The sequence below is a fragment of the Phacochoerus africanus genome, chromosome 8 (genome assembly GCF_016906955.1).
Source record: "Phacochoerus africanus isolate WHEZ1 chromosome 8, ROS_Pafr_v1, whole genome shotgun sequence".
Lineage (NCBI taxonomy): Eukaryota > Metazoa > Chordata > Mammalia > Artiodactyla > Suidae > Phacochoerus > Phacochoerus africanus.
In genome coordinates, this window is record NC_062551.1 from 3,921,599 (window position 1) to 3,941,874 (window position 20,276).

Genomic DNA, 20,276 nt, shown 5'->3' on the forward strand with positions numbered 1-20,276 from the left:
CTAGCGAACTGGACAGGGAAGGCAAGACTACAGAGCCTCCGGGAGCATAAATCTGTAGTCAGACCAGCTTGGAATTCTGGCTCCCTCGCTTCCTACATGTGAGGCGACTTGTCGCTCAGCATCAGTTTCTCAATCTGTGAAAGGGCATCAGAAGAGATGCAGGCGGCGCGCTCAGCTTAGTGTCCACACACAGTAAACCCTAAGAGACGACATCTGCTCTGGTCACTTCAGGCTCCTCAGAGACTGTGGGAGCAGATCGCAACTTGCCGAGAAGAAATTCACACTTACCTTTGCAGGGCTCCAACCACCACCTCGCGGAGTCTCCCGAGTGGAGTGGCGTCTCCCGCGTGGAGTGGGGGGCAGCGGCAGCGGCAGGGGCAGCGCAGACACAGCGGACAGAGAGGACACCCGGGCTGCCGAGGGATGCAGTGGGTCCTGGCACCCTATGCGCCTCTTCTTGTAGGCTGCCCGGAGCCCGGAGGCCACGCCCCTCCAGTGGCCAGCAGCAGATTGGGCCAGGCTGTCGTAGCCCCGCCCCTGCCCTCCTCCGGCCCCGCCCCTCCCCGCGCTGCCCCAACCCCCACCGGCCCCGCCCCTCCCCGGCTGCCCCGGCTCCGGGAGCCACCCGCGCCTGGAGTCTGGGGGCAAGGCAGGGAGGTCAGGACCACCCTCGTCCTAAGAATTCGGCTCGAGAAGAGGACGCGCTCAGTTTCCTCTCTGTGACCATAAAAGTATTGTTTTCACTGAGAGCTTATGATGTACCCAGCGCGGTGCCAAGCACTTTCCACCAGGAGTTTGCAAATTTACCAAATTCCATTTCTCTACGCCTCAATTGGAAAATGGGAATAAGGCAACGACTTCCCGGGGATTATAGCAAATGAAATCGGGAAGGGCGTGGGCTCCATCAACTATGGTGCAGAATACACACTTGCTAAATTTATTCCCATCCTCTACACGTGGATAGAAAACTTCACTCTTGCCACATACTCACTATTCCCTCAGAAAGGAAGAAGAGGTCCAGGCTTTACCGTCATAATCCTAGTATAGGCTCACAGCAATACACACAGTGAGGTGGAAATGATCCCATTTCACAGACTGGGAGGCTTGGAGAAGAGAGTGCTCCAAGTCCCACAGCTATCAGCGAGCCGGCAGCGCGGGTTCAAACCCTGCTCTTCTTTCATTTTGCACACAGGCATGTAGCAGCCATAAACCCTTAAATCAATTTAGAGCCAGGAGAAATCACCTTTGAGAGATGCAAAGCCCTTGTTGGCAGGTGAAGAAATCAAGTCCCCAGGAGCTAAAGAGCTCCCCCGTGGGCCCCACTCGGTCACACACTGTGGACCTACTGTGTGCGGGTGGTACTGGTACCCCAGGGCAGGAGGAAGCCTGTTCTCACTGCATTGCTTATTCCTGCTGAAGACGCTGGAATCAGCTCACTCATCACCTCCCTACACACAGCCCCATCCAGTCTGCACCAGCCCCTGAATGACCAGCCGTGAGCAGGCACAGGTGAGCCCCCTCTGGAATCTCAGAGGCACCCAGACGGAGTCAGAGCACAAGACTGGGGTGCATGGGACAAAGATGGAGAGCGGAGGGAACAAAGATGAGGAAAGAACCCCAGGGACTGGCCAGGCATGTGTGACATGGATTCAGAAAAACTGGAGTTCTCTGGTGGCCTAGCAGTTAAAGAGCAGGTGTTGTACTGCCATGGCTCGAGTCTGATCCCTGGCCTCGGAACTTCTGCCTGCCATGGTCAAAAAAAAAAAATCTGTAATTAAAAAAAAAAAATCTAGACACTCTTATTAAAGATTTTGGTATAGCTCAAATACAGATAAAAAATAGTTATTAAAAAAAACATTTTATTTTCATTTCTTTTATGTTTCTTTCTTTTCCCAATTTCTGAAACATCATTTTCTTTTTCTTTTCTTTTTTTTTTTTTGTTGTTGTTGCCTTTCCTAGGGCCACACCCAAGGCATATGGAGGTTCCCAGGTTAGGGGTCTAATCAGAGCTGTAGCTGCCAGCCTACGCCACAGCCATGCCAGAACCGAGATGCGTCTGTGACATACACTGCAGCTCATGGCAACGCCAGATCCTTAACCCAAGGAGCGAGGCCAGGGATCGAACCCGAGACCTCATGGTTCCTAGTCGGATTCGTTAATCACTGAACCACGAGGGGAACTCCCGAAGCATCACTTTCAGTTCAGCATTCATTCATCCAATACTGATTAAGCATCTACCACATGCCAAGCTCTGTCCCAAGCACAGTGGCATTTAGAGGTGCAAGAAATGAACGGCTGCAGAGCAAGAGCCCTCGGCCTGAGAGAGGGCAGACCCAGGGGAGAGCAGAGCTGTGCTCCTAACAGGTGCCTCTCAGGTCTCCAGCCTCATACGCATCAGCCTGTCAAATCCCCCTGCTCTGAAAAGCCCTCTGAGACTGGAAACTGGGCACAGAGAGTGTCACAGCTTCCCCAAGGTCACACAGCTCCCTAGTGGAGGAACTGGGATTCGAACGCATGCTCCTGCCCACTCAGCTGCCATCACCTGTGTACCATCAAACCTTGGGCACAGGGGCATGGGATAAAGTGGCCCCTGTCCCAGCAGAGGCAGGGGAAGCCACACGTGGGCAGGCTTCCCACGGGCCCAGCATGTGGCACAGGGGGCGCGGTCAATAATGAAATGTTGACCGGCTCGCCAGCTCTGGCCTTCACTTCCTTTCTGTGGCAGTGCTGTGGGCTCCTTGCTGTCCTGGACGGCGCGTGGGGATAACCTTCCCTGCCCAGGTGTTCCGGGGGTGCCGCTGGCAGAGCTGCATCTCTGCAATGTCACCCTCCCCGCCGAGCCGCCACCTCCTGCCCCAGCACCCTGCACAGCATGGCACTGCCAGAGCCTCGCCTCTCCCGGTGGGGTCTCCTCTTCATCACTCTGCCTGCTTCGCATCGGCCCTGCCGACCTCTGCGGCTGGCATCTGACCGGGCCCAGCACTGTCACTGACCTCTTCCGACAAGTACTCACCCCACGACCTGGGCCCCTAAGCCCAGTGGCCCGAGGGGAAGCGGGGGCCGGGTCTGCGCAGTGTGCACCCAGCGGGCATTTCTGAACGTCTTCATTGCTCGTCAACATCCCAGCGGAGTTCATCTTTCTGCCGTGGCACGGGATGGCTACCGCTGCTGTGTGACAACCCGCCCCAACGTGGAGTGGCTTAAAGCGGCCATTTCAATGTGCTCATAGTTTTGTGGGTCAGGAGTCTGGGACGGCCCCATTGGCTGACTTTTCCTTAGGGGTCTCTCATGCGGCTGCAGGCAGATGCTGCTGGGGCTGCAGACATCCGAAGGCTCAGCCGCGCTCGACAACCAAGCTGGGTCACCCACGTGGTAGGTGCCACGGGGCCTCTCCAGGGAGGGCAGCCTCGGGGGAGGCAGGCTTTTACCTTCCCCCAGAGCAAGCCTCCCAAGAGAGCCAGGCAGAAGGTGCTTGACCTTTTATGGCCTGGCACTGAAAGTCACCAAACATCACTGCTGCCATATTCTTGGTCAAAACACAGAGCTTGCTTAGGTCCAGGGGAGAGGGCGGAGGTCACACCTTTCAACAAGCAGAGATCAAAGGATCTGCAGACCTGTTTTAAATCCTCTTCAGTTTCCATTTTTATTTTTTATCTTTTTAGGGCCACACCCACGGCATACGGAGGCTCCCAGGCTAAGGGTCAAATCAGAGTTACAGCTGCCAGCCTACACCACAGCTACATCGATGCTGGACCCAAGCCACATCTGTGACCTACACCACAGCTCACGACAACACCGGATCCTTAAGCCACTGAGTGAGGCCAGGGATCAAACCCTCGTCCTCATGGATACTAGTCAGATTTCCACTGAGCCACGATGGGAACTCCTCATTTTTATTTTTATTATTTTTCCTTTTTGGCCACCCTGTGGTATATGGAATTCCTAGGCCAGGGATCAGATCCGAGCCACAGCTGCAACCTGTACTGCAGCTGCAGCAATACCAAATCCTTCTTTAACCCACTGCACCGGCCGAGGATCAAACCTCCGTCCTGGTGCTGTAGAGACACCGCCAAGCCCACTGCGCCACAGCAGGAACTCCCTCTCTAGGTTTTAGCAGATAAGATATGTGAACACACACAGACAGTGCCTGGCACGGAGCAGACACTCAGGAAAAGATAATCTATCCTTCTCTGGAAGCTAACAAAGTCCGTCCAGGGGAAGGAGGATCCAGACTGACGAATGTGAATCCTGACTCCATCAGCTCTGTGTCTCTGCTCAAGTCACTCCACCTCTCTGAGCAGCAACTGCCTCCCACGCTGCATCACCCACGACTACAACTGAGGCTACAGGCTGCCCGCTCGTGCCATCATCTGGAGCTAGCTGGCCTGAGCTCAAATCCTGACGGCTTCACTTCCAAGCTTGGCCCCAGGTCCGGCTCCCCACCTGTAACCCGGGCGGATGACAATGGCATCCTTCTCCCATGGGGCTGCCGTGAGCACGAAATGGTTAATACATGGGAAACAGTCAGAACAGGGCCTGGCACTTAGCAAGTACTCGTTAATAACTTGTTATGAGGGCCAGTAAAGTACAAAGAGAGAGGTTTGATTTCCATCAGCTTTTCCATCATTGTGCAATCTTAGACTCTGATTCCCAAAAAATAACATTTGCATTTGAATAAAATGGTGTGTCATGAGCAACAAAGGCTTCTGGGAGGTCCTGGACGGGGAAAGAACCAAGACGCACCCGAGAGTCCTCCTGGTAAGGGACTGGCCACGGCCATTCTTGGAAATCCCAGCAAAGGGTCCTTGTTGCCACCCCGGCAAGAGTTAAGTCACGGGGAGTTTGAGACAAAGGAAACGGCCCTTCTGGCCATGATGAAGCCCAAGCTGGAACAAGGAACACTTGAGCCTGGTCCGACGTCTTGGAGAGGGTCCATCCCTCTGTCCACTCACTCCTGGAAGCAAGGTGGGCTGATGGGAGGGCCACGCACACGTCTGCAGAGCACTGAGGGTCACACGCACGGACAGGAAGCTTTAACCTTTCAGAGCAAAGATCAAAGTCTTTCTCTCCTGTCTCGACGTGGCTGCCACAGGACTGATGGGTCTTGAACTCACACCAACGTCTTCCCACCAGTTGTTTTCACTGGAATCTCCCTGAGCTGCACATTAGGAGCCAAGGCTGGGGAGTTCCAGCTTCTCGTTTGTTCTTTCCACGTCTACAGCAGCTGTGGAAAGTCACTGAGCCTCAACGCAGCAAAAACATCAAAGCCTTGGAGTTTCTGTCGTGGCTCAGTGGTTAACGAATCTGACTAGGAACCATGAGGTCATGGGTTCAACCCCTGGACTCACTCAGTAAGTTAAGGATCCGGCGTTGCTGTGAGCTGTGGTGTAGGTGGCAGACGCAGCTCGGATCCCGCGTTGCTGTGGCTCTGGCGTAGGCCGGCGGCTACAGCTCTGATTCGACCCCTAGCCTGGGAACCTCCATATGCCGTGGGAGCGGCCCAAGAAAAGACAAAAAAAAAACCCAGAAAACCAAAGCCTCAAGGCATCACAGACATTAACAATTCGAGTCCAGGAGACACGGGGTACCATTCTGTGATGGGCACGGCTTAGGAAGAGGAACCAAAAGGACGGCAAAGACGGAGACACCTCTGTGTTGCCAGGTGCCCCTCCCGCGGCCCGCCAGGATCTCAGCGGGATGGATTTGCTTGACTCGTTGGTGAGGTCTGCACCTTATAGGGGCAGGCAACGCTTTGAGGGGCTGGGGGGGAACCGGGGCAAGATTTGATCAACGGAAGTTCGAAGTAACTGAAACCCACTCTAGCTGGCTTAAGCAGAGAAGGGGCTTCCTTGGTGGAATTCAAGGACAGCCAGACCCTTGAAGAACTAAAATTGGTCCCGGAAGGGTGGCAGGCAGCCCGATGGTGTTTTCTGAATGGGGGTCCCTTCCTTCTCCCTCTGCAGCCGGCCTCGCCCATTCCCTGTGGACATGACTTCCCCACCCGCGTGGCCTGCACACGCCCTCGTTCAGGGAAGAGCTGGGGAGTGGCTACCCATCCCCCAGCTCTAACGTCCTGGAGAGAGAATCTACCTGCCTCTGACGGGAGCAGACTCCCACCACGGTCAGTCAATGGACCCAGGGGACATCAGGTAGCACAGACGTGATGGCAGGGCACTGTGGACAGGAAAGTCACCCCCACAGGCCAGATGGATTTGGGGTGGGGGGCACAGCAAAGAGCCTGTGGTCAGAGCTGGAGAAAGGCCCGGGATTCAGTGGGACAGCAGCTTGGGGTGAAAACCACCTATGAGGCTGAGACAGAACCGTCTGTGTCCCACCCATGTCCCCAGCCATTTCCACACACGGACCACCTGTGCCTGGGCGGGGCAGCCTCGAGGCCATCAGCCCCGCTGAGCACGTGACCACGATGGTCCCAAAGGGCCTGGGAGTTAATACCCCCGGGACATCAGCCCCGGTGGCTAACACGGCTGGGGCATCAGTACCCAGATCCTGTGCACTCGGCCGGGCTGGGTCGGAAGTGGATGCTCCCCAGAAGGATTTGCTGGCTGGTCACGGAGCCGTCGCCTTACTGCTGCCCAGTTTCCTATGTGCCGGCCTCGGCTCTATTTTGCACGTCTCCGAGAAGCTGCCTGCCTCTAAGGCTCAGCTCAAGGCCGGCTTCTGGGAACCCAAACTAAGTCAAGGACCCTGGAGCTCGGGGAGGAGAGGCCCGAGGCTCCCTCTTCTCCGGGACAGACATCTGGGCTCCTTCTTCGAGCCCCCGACCATTGGTTGAGCGTCCGCTACTCGCCAGAAGGCGCGCTGACACTTCAGGAGGGACGCGCCGAGCAAGTCCCGCCACACAAAGAGAGGAGGGCTTTTTACCAGGAGAACCCGGGAGGCCGACGGCTGAGCTGCGATGTTGTTTAACTATATTAAAACCATGACTCACGTACGGAAAGGGAACACCAAGCCTTGGACGACGACGGGCAGCCACTTCGAGCTCGAAAGAAGTAGTTGAGGGCGAATTAAAGGGATTCTTCCTCCAACGGCGAAGGGTAAATTTACCCAACTCGAGTTACCCCACAAGAAGGCATACAAGCACGAAATGTAAACAGATTTTTTAAAAATAAGTGAATGCCGGAGTTCATTTTTTATTCTGTTGGATGACATTTACCGAGGACTTTCTTGGGACCAGGCCGTCCTGGAAAAAAGATGAATAAGGCAGACATGAGGTGAGCCTTTGGACAGAGGGACCCCGGGCGAGTGGTCAATGCGCCCTCTGTGCCCAGGGCAGGAACACGACCTAGAGGCTGGGGGACAGGACGCAGGGCCAGCTGCGGGTCACGGAACCATAACTAGGACAGACTGAGGAAGAAAAAGAGGTGACATGCCGGCTGCTATGAGTGGAGGCCTGGGGGACACGACAAGACTGGTTTCAGGGACACCTGGGACCAGGACGCAAAGACAACGACCACGTTCCCCTGCTCCCCCGCCTCTCTGGGCCCCACCTGGCTGCTCTGGTCACTCTGTGTGCCCACACCCTGTCTCAGAGTCTCTTTGGGGGAAACTCAAACCACGACACCAGCCATCACCACCAGGCAGAGAAGGTGGCCGCTGGCAGCTATGACTCCATCTATGTCCCATCAGACCGCACTTTCCATCTGACTGTAAAATGAGACACAAAATCCCAGGGAGGACATGATAGGTCCAGCTCTGGCCACGTGCCCTCTCTGCCACGTGCCCTCATGCCCCTTCCTGGTCCTAGAACCCTGACTTGCAGCTGCCAGCACGGACATGCCTTTGCCTCGGCGCTTTCTCTGGGCGTGATGCCCTGAGCAGGCTAAGGTAGGCATGGAGTCACCCCTGGAGCAGCACCAACCAGAACTTAATACGGACTGGAGTGTAGACAGCCCAGCTCCCTCCCCCCTTGGCGGGGTGACACTGGCTCCCAGAGACCCCAGGGGAACTCACTCCTGGAACCACAGAGGGGCTGCAGGGATGCCCCTGCGCCTCCTCCTGGCACTTCCCAGGATCATCTCCCCAGTAAAGCCCGTGTGCCCACACCCTGTCTCAGAGTCTCTTTGGGGGAAACTCAAACCAAGAGACCAGCCATCACCACCAGTCTATGGCCGGGGGAGGGGACCCGAAGCAGGTGCACCCAGGAAGAGGGCTGGGCAGAGATGCCAAGACAGATAGGTCTAGAAGGATGAACGGGTGAGGCAGGGACCACAGCGGGGAGGCGATTGGGAGTGCGAGTCTGCTAAGTAACGCAGACTCGAACCGGGGGCGGGGGGGGGGGGGAGAACTGGGAGCCCTCGAGGTCAAGACTTCCACTCTGGGCAGATCTGTGGGGAGGGTGGCCTGGGTCAGGGGGGCTGGAACGGATGGTTCGGGGGAACTCCTGGCACCAAAGAGGATGGCTGACCACAGCATCTGGGCTGGTGCTGGGTGGGTCCCGAGCTCCCAGGACAGAACCAGGAAGACCCAGCTTGTTGTCTCTCAGGCGCTTCACATGAATCCCGCCTTCCAGCCTCACGCCCCTGCTCCAGGGTGGGACCTGCAGCAGCCCCTGAAACTGAGGAGAAAGCTGAAGCTCACCACACACCTCAGCAAGCTGCCCGGGACCACACAGCGAGACAGTGGCAACCCGGGGGCTCCCAAACCGGAGTTTTACCCAACATGTGATGTGCTCAATGGTCAGAAATACATCCAACGCAAGTCCGTCTGTCTGTCTGTCTGTCTGTCGCTGGATCTATCCAGGCCTGAGTTCCACCTCCGAGCTTTCGACGAGCAAGGGACACCTGTTGAGGCAATGAGGTGGTCAGAAGGGAGTGGCCTGTTCAGCTCTTTGGCTAGAAAGTACTGGAACCATGTCATTTCGTATTTTTTTTTTTTTTTACCATTTTTAAAATTAAAGTATAGCTGATTTACAAGGAGAAAAAAGAAAAAGGGGGAAAAAAAAAACAAGAAAAAGAAAGAAAGTACAAGAACATTCAGGGAGATTTTGTTACAGGATTTGGGATGGAGATGTGTTTCTGGTCTTTGCAGTATAAACAGTGATCCTGGAACACTCATGAATCCTTCCTCTGAGCCAAGGAAAAGTTTATAAAAAGTGATAAGGCTGCCAAGTCATCAACACGCAGGGTGACAGTTTGCGGCCAGCCTGGGCCAATGATGCCAGCTGCCCGGTGCTCCATCTCAGTGCGCCATCCTTTAGCCACAAGACCCCCGAGCAGCGACATGGGGGCTGGAGGTGCCTCCAGAAAGCCCGCCTCTCTTCTGTCTTAAAAACAGGAAGATGCTTGGCTTCCCAGCGAGTACACTGTCACTCAGGTAAAAGGCTACCTCCGGCCGGCCTTGCGTCTGCTCTTTTCTGTGGAACTACTTGGCCAAAGGGAAGGGGGAAGAATCCTTGTGTGTGGGTTCAAGGAAGTCTCCCTAAAAGGAGGGCAGGTTTGCCCTTCGTTCTCCTTCTTCCTTCCTGCCTGGAATATGGGTACGATGGCAGGAGTGCAGCAGCCACCTTGAAACCGAGCAACACCCTGTGGGGCTCCTGGGCACAAGAACCTTTCTGTGCCCCTCATTTCAAGTTCTTAGGAAATGGGCCTCCTTCAGCCTCCACGGCCCTCCCTGAGTTCCTCGGGACAGGTTCAGGCAGTTGCTGCCTGGGGAAGGGAGGGGATGCAGATGCAAGGGCCGAATAGTCAAGAAAGGAGAGGGCAGCCTTGGGGTGGGACCCTGGCTCCCTCTCAAGAGAGACACGTAATGACGTAGGCATCTCATACACCTAAGAGAAAAAGTATATTCCTTATGCTGCTTTTAGCAATGAATACTTTAAAACGGAGCAGCCTGGAGCCCTTCCTGGTGCTTCGCCCTGGCGCACCTGCACCTAAACACGGTCCCCCGTGAGCTAAAGATCCGGCCCCCTGAGCACAACTCCCTGTGCGTTAAAGATTATCAGCACCTGATGCCATTCGGGGACTTGCCTAGTTTTTGCTCTAAGCGCTGACCGACACGCGCTTTTAGCAAGTACTGTTACTCTAGGCAGTGACCCAGAAGGCCGCCACCAGGACCACGCCGAGATCTCCTGACACCGGTTTCACGGACTAAGATTCCCGCACTGAACGAAGACAGCGTGTCCGCCCCCAATCTTGATCTGTATCTCAAAGCCTGTTTTTCTCCTTTTGGACCACAGAACTCCATGCAATTCTTCCCCAAAGGAGGGAGCAGTCTTCAGGGCACTAGCCTGCTGGGGATTCCTTTGCCTGGAAAAGCAATAAAAGCTTTTTTTTTTTCCTTCACTTCTTTTTTTTTCTTCCCTTCACCCAAAACCCAGTCTCCGGGTTTCTATTCGGCCCCAGCGGACAGAGACAGAGTTTTGGCAACAACCTTGGTCCATGAGGTACTCTGGGAACAGGAGCCCTAAACGGTGGCATTTAGGTCCATGACCGGGTCTCTCCATCAGCCCCACTAGCTGCCCCACTAGCCACCTGGGTCCTTCTTCTCATAGTAGCTAATCCTGACGACATCCTTAGTTGAAAAGTGACAATGGAGCGAGTGTTAGAACAAGAGCGTTTATTTGTTGTAGTTAGTGTTTCTTTGTTTTCTCTCCTTTTTTTTTTTTTTTTTTTCTTTTTTGCTCTTTTTGTCTCTTTAGGACTGCACCCTTGGCACGTGGAGGTTCCCAGGCCAGGGGTCGAATCGGAGCCGTAGCCACCGGGCTACTCCAGAGCCACAGCAACGCGGGATCCGAGCCGCGTCTGCAACCTACACCACAGCTCACGGCAACGCTGGATCCTTCACCCACCGAGGGAGGCCAGGGATCAAACCCGCATCCTCACGCTTCCTGGTCGGATTTGTTTCTGCTGCGCCACGACGGGAACTCCTGTTTTCTCTCCTTTGACTCATCCACCTGGAACCTCTTCATACTTGGGGGGGAAACAGCGAAATGGAAGCATTTGATATATCTTTACAAAAACGGGGAGACTCGGTTTCACAATTTCATAAGAGACTCGGGCTGTTCTGAAATCATTACCCGGGGCCGGCCAAACCGCTGTCTGCAACACATCCGGGTTCCCGCCATCGCCAGCCCCCCCCGGCCTCGTCTCCTTGCCGACACCCAAGCAGAAGGCCCGGAGAACAAGGACCTGGCTGGGCGAGCCTTGCGGAAGCAGCTCTCTGGGCAAACGCTGCTGCAACACGCCTGCTTTCTCCTCAGTGACAGTCAGGCTTTTCCAGAGGAGGCTGGGCCCTGGGTTTCATGCCCAGGGTGTGGCGTTTCTGGAAGATTCAGCCTGGGAAGAAGCCAAGCATCCGGATGCTGCTCATCCTCCCATGGACGTGGCGTGAGCTGGACCCCCCTGCACCGGCCGGGAGAGCGGGGGCCGAACAGAATGAGAGATGGTGTCCCCTGCAGCCGCCAGCAAGGAAGCACGGCACCCACCCCCTGCGGAGAGGGCCCTCGCCCAGGACCCCAGGCCAGCGAGCCTCCAGACCTCTGCGGGCCCCCGAGTCCAGCCCGTCCCTCGGCGTCTCCCTCTGTGCGGTGGGAACACCGACAGACCCTCCGCAGCGCTGCTGGAGTCAAGGAGTTAACTGCGGAGGATTCTAAGCATCTCCCCTTCCATCCGTGTCCTCCGAGCTGTCGGGCCTCCTGTCCCGATAAACACTGTCCCTGCCAAGCACTACCACCCATGGGACGCCCCCCTCATCTCCCCCGCCCCCGAAAACAATCAAATGAGGGGAGTTTGTGGTCAGAGCCTGAAAAGCGGGTCAATGAACGTTTGGGGCTGCCGAACAAATGACTGCCATCCCGCGCCCTAAAACAACAGAGTTGTTCCCCCACAGTGTCCGCGGCCAGGGTTGGAACTCAGGGTGTCGGCGGGGGCGGCTGCCTCTGGAGCCTGAGGGGCGGGTCCGTGCTCCCTTCTTCCAGGGTCTGGTCTGCGGGACCCGCTCGTCTTCGAAGGACCCCAGCCCCAGTGGTAAGAGCCGCACTCGTTCAGGGAGCACCCATCTCATGACTTGTGCAGAGACTCCTTTTCCAGGTGGGGCCGCCTGCTGGGGTTCCCGGCGCTGTGAGTTCTGGAAGGACGCTATGCCCTTGACTTTGAACCATGTGACCAGGAATACGCCAGGCCTTAAGACACGGGCCGTTTCCACGCTGTCCCCGGGAGGCACTCGCCGGGAGGGGAGCCAGCATGAGCCTCCCAACGGGCCCTCCGGCAAAATCGATGACTGCCGCTGCTCTAAGGCGCTCAGTTTGGGGGTGGCTCCTCGTACAGCAAGTGGTAACGGGGAGAGGAAACGTCCTTCGGTGCTTTTTTTTTTTCCCAATTTACACTTGGCCGTGGTGTGCAGAAGCCTGACGTGGGATCTCCGTTTCCAGACCAGACAGTGACCCGGGCCGCAGCGGTGAAAGCAACGGGTCCTAACTGCTAGACCACCGGGGAGCTCCCTGAGTCCCCAGCTCGCGCACTTCGCGGCTGGGCACACGGCCTGGGCTCATCAAATGTGTGCTGACTCTGACAAATCATGTCTGATGCACAAGACACGACTGGGCGACGGCCACAACGGAAGCCGTGAACACCACGGGATCCGTTACAGAGAGCACGCCGGGGCTCTGTCTTCCCTCTGCCTAAGCCGAGATAAACCGCGATGCTCCTTGCCAGACGATGGGCTGGTGTCTGTGCTCCTGGTGAAGAGGCACCACCGGCCCCGGAGGAGACCGGCTGCACGGTCGCCGCGGGTGTGGCTGGGTGAGTAAGTGAATCTGTGAGACCTGCAGGCGTGCGAGCCCGAGCGCATCCCCGACCTGGGGACGGCGGCAAGAACGACCTCGCCCTGCGTGCGTCTTGCTGGCAGCCGAATGACTGCATTCTGCTGCTCACTGGGTCTCGCTTTCAACCTCCGCCGGAGCTGAGACATCTCTTCAGAAGAGTAATGACCACGCGGTCAGTCATCACCGGGATGACGGCTGACCTCTCCGTGTCCCCGTGTCCTTGCCCCTCTGGGACTTGGCTCCTCAGCTCATCAAGGCTCTCTTTCTCCCCCCTGTACCTGGCGTGCACAACGGATTACAATGGAAGCCATGTGGCACCTGCTCCAAGCCGGGGACCCAAGGGGTCTGCAGCTTCTGCCCTTGCTCTCTCAGACCCAGAGAAGGGCTGAGCTCTAAAGAAGCCCAGTCTAGGGAGTTCCCGTTTGTGGCGCAGCAGAAACGAATCCCACTAGGAACCATGAGGTTGCAGGTTCGATCCCTGGCCTGGCTCAGTGGATTAAGGATCCGGTGTTGCTGAGGCTATGGTGTAGGCCGGCAGCTGCAGCTCTTATTCAATCCCTAGCCTGGGAACTTCCACGTGCCTCGGTGCAGACCTGAAAAAAGAAGCAAAAAGCAAAAAAAAAAAAAAAAAAAAGAAGCAGCAGCAGCAGCCCAGTCTAGCCCACTGGACGATGAGAGGATGGAGGGAGGGGCCGGTGCCTCAGCTGACAGCCAGCCCCGACTGCCAGGCATGTGAGCGAGTGGCTTGGGCCCCCAGCCCTAGCGAAGCCGTCAGGCCCCTGCAGCAAGACCGCAGAAGGATCACCAGACTCCCACCCCACAGAACGTGAGAGCAGTGCATTGCAGAGTTTGAACCCACTGCAATTAGGGATGCTTGTTACACAGCAAAGGCTGACAGAAACAGATCACGTCAAGTAATGAGAAACTTGGTCAGAGAGGAGGTTCTGGAAGGCCACACACGTCCCCTCTAAACAGCCAACCATCCAGTGAAAAACGCCAGGGAAGTTCTGACTTCTCTTACGGGCTGGACTGTGCCTCCCCTGCCCCAGAAATGTGTATGTTGAAATCTGTTAAAACCAAGAGCCCAGGTCCCCAAGAGCCCAGGTACTAAAGCCCAAGGGGGCAAAGAGAGATTCCATCCCTGGCTGAAGCGTGGTCTCCAGCATCCTGGCTCCCCTGCCCGCCCGGCACGGAGGCTGCGCCTCATCTCTCAGGCCCTGTCGCCGGCCGAGAGCCAGTCCCCGAGGATGTGCCATGAACACAACTTGCTATGACGCAGTTTCCTAGGGCATCTACCAAGGACCAAAAATGGGGGGCAGGGGGTGGGGCTTAAAACAACAGAAACGTATGCGCTCACCTTTCTAGAAGCCAGAATCCAACACCCAGGTGTCTATGGGCCTTGCTCCCTCCGAAGGCTCCAGGGTGGACGGGCTCGGCGCCTCTCAGCCTCCGCTGGCCTCCGGCAGCCCCTGGGGCTCCTCAGCAACACATCCCTCAGCCTCGGATGGTGGGCACTCGGCCGTCTTCCCTGTGTGCCTGTGTCCACGTGGCCCTCTGCTTACGGACGTCTCTGTAAAGTCACTGTCTTCTTACAGTGACTCTCATTAGGGCCCAGCCTCCCCCAGTAGGACCCCAACTCTGCAAACTACATCCACAAAGACCCAATTTCCAAAGAAAGTCACATCCTGAGGGCCGAGCGGAGATGAGGTCTGGGGACACCTCAGTCACCCGCCACACCCAGGAGAAGGGGCGACGTCCGTGGCATTAAGGTTAGGCTCTGGAAATGGGAGCTTCTCCGGAACTATCCTGTGGGTCCAACAGAACCACAAGGGTCCTTAGAAGAGGGAGGCAGGGCCCGAAGTCAAAGAGCAGGTGCTGTGATGACAGAAGGAGGGGCAGGAGAGAGGCCTCTGAGGGCAGAGGAGGGCGCCGGGAGCTGAGGGGCCGGGCACCTCTGGAAGCTGGAGAAGGCCAGGAAACAGATTCTCCGCCGGGGCCTCCAGAGGGCACCAGCCCTGCCAGCTCCGCCACCGTGGCCCAGTGAGACCCATCGAGGCTGTCTGGCCTCCAGACCTGCTGGGGGGCAGATTTATGCTGATTTATGCTGTTTTGAGTCTCCGAGGTTGGGGTCACTGACGACAGCAGCCACGGGCACTAAACAGATCCGTGATTCGCTGTGACAGCAGGGGCAGCGGGCAGCCCCAGAGCCGGGCCACGGGCTCCACGCTGCCCCTCGGAGGGGAAACCACGGTGAATCAGCAGCAGCGCCAGCAACGGCTTCCAGGCAGCCCGGCTCGCAGACCACACGGCCCTGGCTCGGCCCTGAGTCATCTGGCTCCTCCTTAGAGCAGCTTCCTTATGGCCTCTTTACCAGAAAGGCCCTGGGTCTGTCCTGATCATTTTTCTAGCAATGCGACAGGCTGGACGTGGGCCAGGCTGGACGTGAAGGTGGCCGAGGCTGTGGGCAGAGCCTGGGCACAATGAGCCTCTGCCTCCACAGCCCGCCTCCTCCTCCAGGACCTTCGCATCCCTGTGGGACTGGCAGCGACGCTCACACCACACCTACGCAGAGGTATGGGTCTGTTTTCTAGAACGGGGCGGCTGGGGGTGCTGCGGGCAGCGGTTCCGACACCTGACCATGAGCAGGACCCCGGGTTCCCTCCTGAGAGCACCGCCGCTCACTTGACCAGCTCGCTGGGCCGCCATGTGCCACGAGAGCCCCTCGCGGCTGCATCTCCCCTTCCTCTATGCCTCCCGGGGCGGCAGGAACGTTTAGGGTCTTTGTGGTTTTTCTGGGGGAGACCCCCCCAACCCCATATGCTTTTACAAGACACAGGAGACAAGATCAGTGAACTGAGGCACCCAGGACACATGACCACAAACCGGGGGGCTTAAGACAACAGGAATTTGTTTCCTCCCGACCCTGGAGGCCAGAACGCTCAAGTCCAGGCAGGTGGCGCTCACGGCAAAGGGTCTGAGGAAAGTCCTTCCTGCCCTTTTTCCCGCCGCCGGGGGCTCCGGGCGTTCTTCTGCCCAGTGGCCCCAGCCTTTCCGCTTGGGAACTGCTACCTGATCAAAGGAGCACATGTGCAGACTCTTTTTCCAAACAAGGTCATGTTTGCCGTTCTCAGGGTCGGCAGCCCGCCTTCAACCCACCACAGCAAGCTGGGGCTCAGCTCTGGCCTTTCCCTCACAAGCCAGCCGCCGCCACAGCCTGGGATTGCAATGCTGCCACACGGGACTGGGCCGGGGCCTGCTAGGCTCCCTCCCCACCATACTGAGGAGGCTCCAGGCCCTTCTGCCTTCAGCCTCGCCCTTCATCTACCTCCCTCCGCAACTCCAAGGCAGGAGCCAGGGCAACAGCTCAGGACATGTCACCCCCTTTCCCTTCTCATCCCCCCCGCCACCACCACCTGGCTGAGGCCGGGAGGGAAGGACCTCACACCTTCTTGTGTTACAAGGATGCTCCTTTCATGAAGCCCTGAATTTATTCTCCTCTGGCTGATCATCAGCTTGAAGGCCAAGTTCAACAGGCCTCTTTTTTATTTTTAACTGAGGTACAGTCACAGTTTCAGCTGTACAGCAAAGTGATGCAGTTACACACACACACACACACACACACACACAGATTCAGGTTCCTCTCCATCATAGGTATTACAAGATACTGAATATAATAGTCTCTTCCTCTGACTTACTCACCTACTGTGATCATCTCTGGGTCCATCCACGCTGCTGTGAACGCCATCACTTCATTCTTTTTAAAGGCTGAGTAATATTCCATTGCGTATGTGCACCACGTCTCCTTTATCCATTCATCCGACGATGGACACTTAGGTGGCTTCCACGTCCTGGCTACTGTAAACAGGGCTGCTATGCACACTGGGCTGCATGAATCTTTTCAAATTAGAGTTTTTTCCTGGATATATGCCCAGGCGTGGGATTACCGGATCACATGGTAACTCTATTTTAAGGATTTCTTTTGTTTGTTCTATGGCTGCACCCATAGCATATGCAAGTTCCCAGGCCAGGGATTGAATCCAAGCCACTGCTTCAATCTGTGCCACAGCTACAGCAACACTGGATCCCTTAACCCACTGCACTGGGCCGGGGATCGAACTCACACTTCCGCAGCAACCCAAGCCACTGCGGTTGGATTCTGAGCCCACTGCAACCACAGCAGGAGCTCCTATTTCTAGTTCTTGAAGGAAACTCCATTCTGTTTTCCATAATGGCTGTACCAATTTACATTCCCACCCACGGCGTGGGAAAGCTCCCTTTTCTCCGCAGCCTCTAGGCAGCTACCATTTACAGACTTTTTTCTATTGGCCGCACCCACAGCACGTGGCAGTTCCTGGGCCAGGGATCAAACCCACACCCCAGCAATGACCTGAGCCACAACAGTGACAACACCAGATCCTGAATGGCCCCTACAGACCTCTGTGCTCCTGTCTGTAGACTTCTGGGTGGTAACAGGTTAAGTGGGTGCTAAAGGCATTTAGAAAGCCCTTTCTTTGTCTTTACCTCTGTCTGCTTTCAGGCTTCCGATCTCAGTAGGAACTCGACAAGCTGGACTCTGCCTCCCCTCTCCTGCTGGGCCCCTGAAGCGTTCCTGGTCCCCAAGAGGCAGCCAGCAGCCCCGGGGCAGAAGGGGAAAGGTCAGGGATCCTGAAATACCAAGAAGAGGGCACATCCTGTGTTGTCACACAGACCCTTCCACTGACCGGAGGTGCCTGCACCGGCCCAATCTCACCAGCAGGGGGCATCGGAGGCGTTTTTAAATCAACCCTACAGGAGGTAGACCGCAGAGTGGATAAAGCATACACAGGGCAAGGAGTTCCGGCAAATGGCCACACCGCATGACCGCAGTCACACACAGCACGTTTCCACCACCTCCTGCCCCTCCCCCGTCAGCCCTCACCCACCTCCCAGCTCCGCTAGCTTTGCCTGTTCCAGAAGGTCACGGACAGGGGGTCACGCAGTGTGTGGACAGAAAACTCTACGAAGGACCCTTTGGCTAGGAAAGTGCTGGAGCACGGAGCACACAGCTCTGGAGAAAGGCACGGAGCACGAGGGAGGGAGGGGAGGCCCAGGCCAGGGGAACCGAGGTGAGCTCGCCATCCTCAGCGCTGCGCTTCCAGCCATCACCTCACTTCTCCTGAATTTCCAGAACTCTCCACTTTGCTCTGTGGATGATGCAAAGCAGGGACACCACACTTGTGAGCTTAGGGGATAAAGTGCAGTGGTGTAGGTTTAGCCTGTTTCCTACTGGAACCGAAAGTCAATCCAAACATGCATTATTGTTATTATTATTAATTATTATTATTATTACTATTGAACTTTGCCTTCACCAGTTGTCTCAGAGTTGGTCTCATTAGGGAAAAGAGTTACTTTTATATATCTCTAATGAACTTTTCAACTTTTTAATACCTACAAGGAAATAACACAGATAAACTGGAATGCAACACGCTGTGCAATTAATCTGAAAGAAGACAAGAAAAGAATGAGAAAAAAGTCCCAAAGAAGAGGGGGGACAAGTGGCAAACACAGAGCAAGACGGCAGGTTTCAACCCAACCATGTCGATATTTCTATTAAATCTCAATGATCTCAAGAGTCCAATCAGAAGGCAGAGGTTGTCCGATGGTATAAAAAAGCAAGGCGCAGTGATAGGCCAGGTATGAGAAACGAACTTCAGACACAAAGACACGCACGGGTTCAAAGCAAGGCGCGGGGAGAATGGACAGCGAGCCCTGCATCTGCGCTTACCAGGGAAGGCTAAGGCGGGGACGGTGCCAGGCGCACTTCAGAAGGATAAAGAGGAGTTCCCGTCGTGGCGCAGTGGTTAACGCATCCGACGAGGAACCATGAGGTTGCGGGTTCCATCCCTGGCCTCGCTCAGTGGGTTAAGGATCTGGTGTTGCCGTGAGCTGTGGTGTATGTCGCAGACGTGGCTCAGATCCCGTGTTGCTGTGGCTGTGGTGTAGGCCGGCAGCTACAGCTCCGATTGGACCCCTAGCCTGGGAACCTCCATATGCCATGGGAACGGCCCTAGAAAAGATAAAAATAAAAAATAATTAGCATGTACAACAGTATGCAAAATACGAAAGAAACAGGCTTAAAACTGAAAAAAAGATGGAGCTCCCGTCATAGCTTAGGGGATAACAAATCCATCTAGGAACCATGAGGTTGCAGGTTTGATCCCTGGCCTTGCTCAGCGGTTAAGGATCCAGCGTTGCTGCGAGCTGTGCTGTAGGTCGCAGACTCGGCTCGGATCCTGCGTCGCCGTGGCTGTGGTGCAGGCCAGCGGCTACAGCTCCACTTAGACCCCTAGCCTGGGAATCTCCATACGCCACAGGAGCAGCCCTAGAAATGGCAAAAAGACAAAATAATAATAATAATAATAATAGAATAAAACTTCTAGACAAAAACATAGGAGAAACTCTCTGGGACCTTGGATTAGGCAATGATTTCTTCGACGCAATATGAAAAGCATGATCCATAAAAGACCAAATTGACAAAGCAGACGAAAGCACATGCTCTGACAGTGAGTCGCTGGTTTACAACGTGTGTAGAAATTGTAGGTGTGCTTTACGGTAGCATTTAGTGTGGGGGAGGGCACATGAAAAGACACGGTTGCAAGGGTCCTGCGTTTTCCTGGAGTCACTCAAGATTAAGTAGGTTGCGGCCAGTTAAAGATGGACAGTGAAACCCCCCCCACAACTGCTGAAAAGGCTGGTGTTTTCCAGAGGCTGGGGGAAAACTCCTAAAACATATTAAGCAAAAACAGAGAAAAAGCATCAAAAGTACAACCTAAACATACATGTGTGTGTGTGTATGTGTACACACACATATATACACGTATGCGTGTGTGTGTATATGTGTGCGTGAGGGTGTGTGTGTGTGTATATACACACACATACATTTTAGGGCCATCCCTGCAGCACATGGAGGGTCCCAGGCTAAGGGTCCAATCGGAGCTACTGCAGCCGGCCTACACCACAGCCACAGCAACGCGGGATCCGAGCCAACTCAGGGCAACGCAGGATCCTTAACCCACTGAGCGAGGCCCAGGATTGAATCCACATGTTGCTACTTTTCTATTAACTGAGAACAAGCCACCAAGTCCACCTCAGCCACCCAGTCCATCTGTGCAGGGACGGCAGGGATGAAGTGCTGCTGGCCCGATGGGGTCCTGCGGCGGCCCCCCGGTTGGGCTGTTTGTGAAGTTTACCAAAATGATCCCGAGTCGGGACCACAGGTCCCGGCAAGAAGGGCGGGGGCTCGGCCCTCTCTGACTCAGTCCCTCGGGGGCCGGGATGGCACGGGTCAGCAGAAGGGACAGTTACGAAGCTCCCATGAGTGGCAGGACCTGCAGAAGCAGCCAGCTCTGGCGGGAACTGGCTCTCTACACAGGAAGACGCCTAGGCTTCCCAGAATTCTTAATCCAAACAAAACGCCAGCAAGTACAAACGTTTCAAGGGTAACTCGTCTTTTACT

The 20,276-nt window shown here is 55.7% G+C and overlaps 1 protein-coding gene across 1 annotated transcript in view; it reads right to left on the reverse strand.

Moving 5' to 3' along the window:
* The window catches only part of CRISPLD2 (cysteine rich secretory protein LCCL domain containing 2), a 64,087-nt gene extending 63,650 nt beyond the window's left edge, over positions 1-437 (reverse strand). Inside the window, exon 1 of the mRNA XM_047789611.1 lies at positions 289-437. The gene's annotated coding sequence lies outside the window, so the exon portion shown is untranslated. The remainder of the gene's footprint in view (positions 1-288) is intronic.
* Positions 438-20,276: the final 19,839 nt, after the last annotated feature.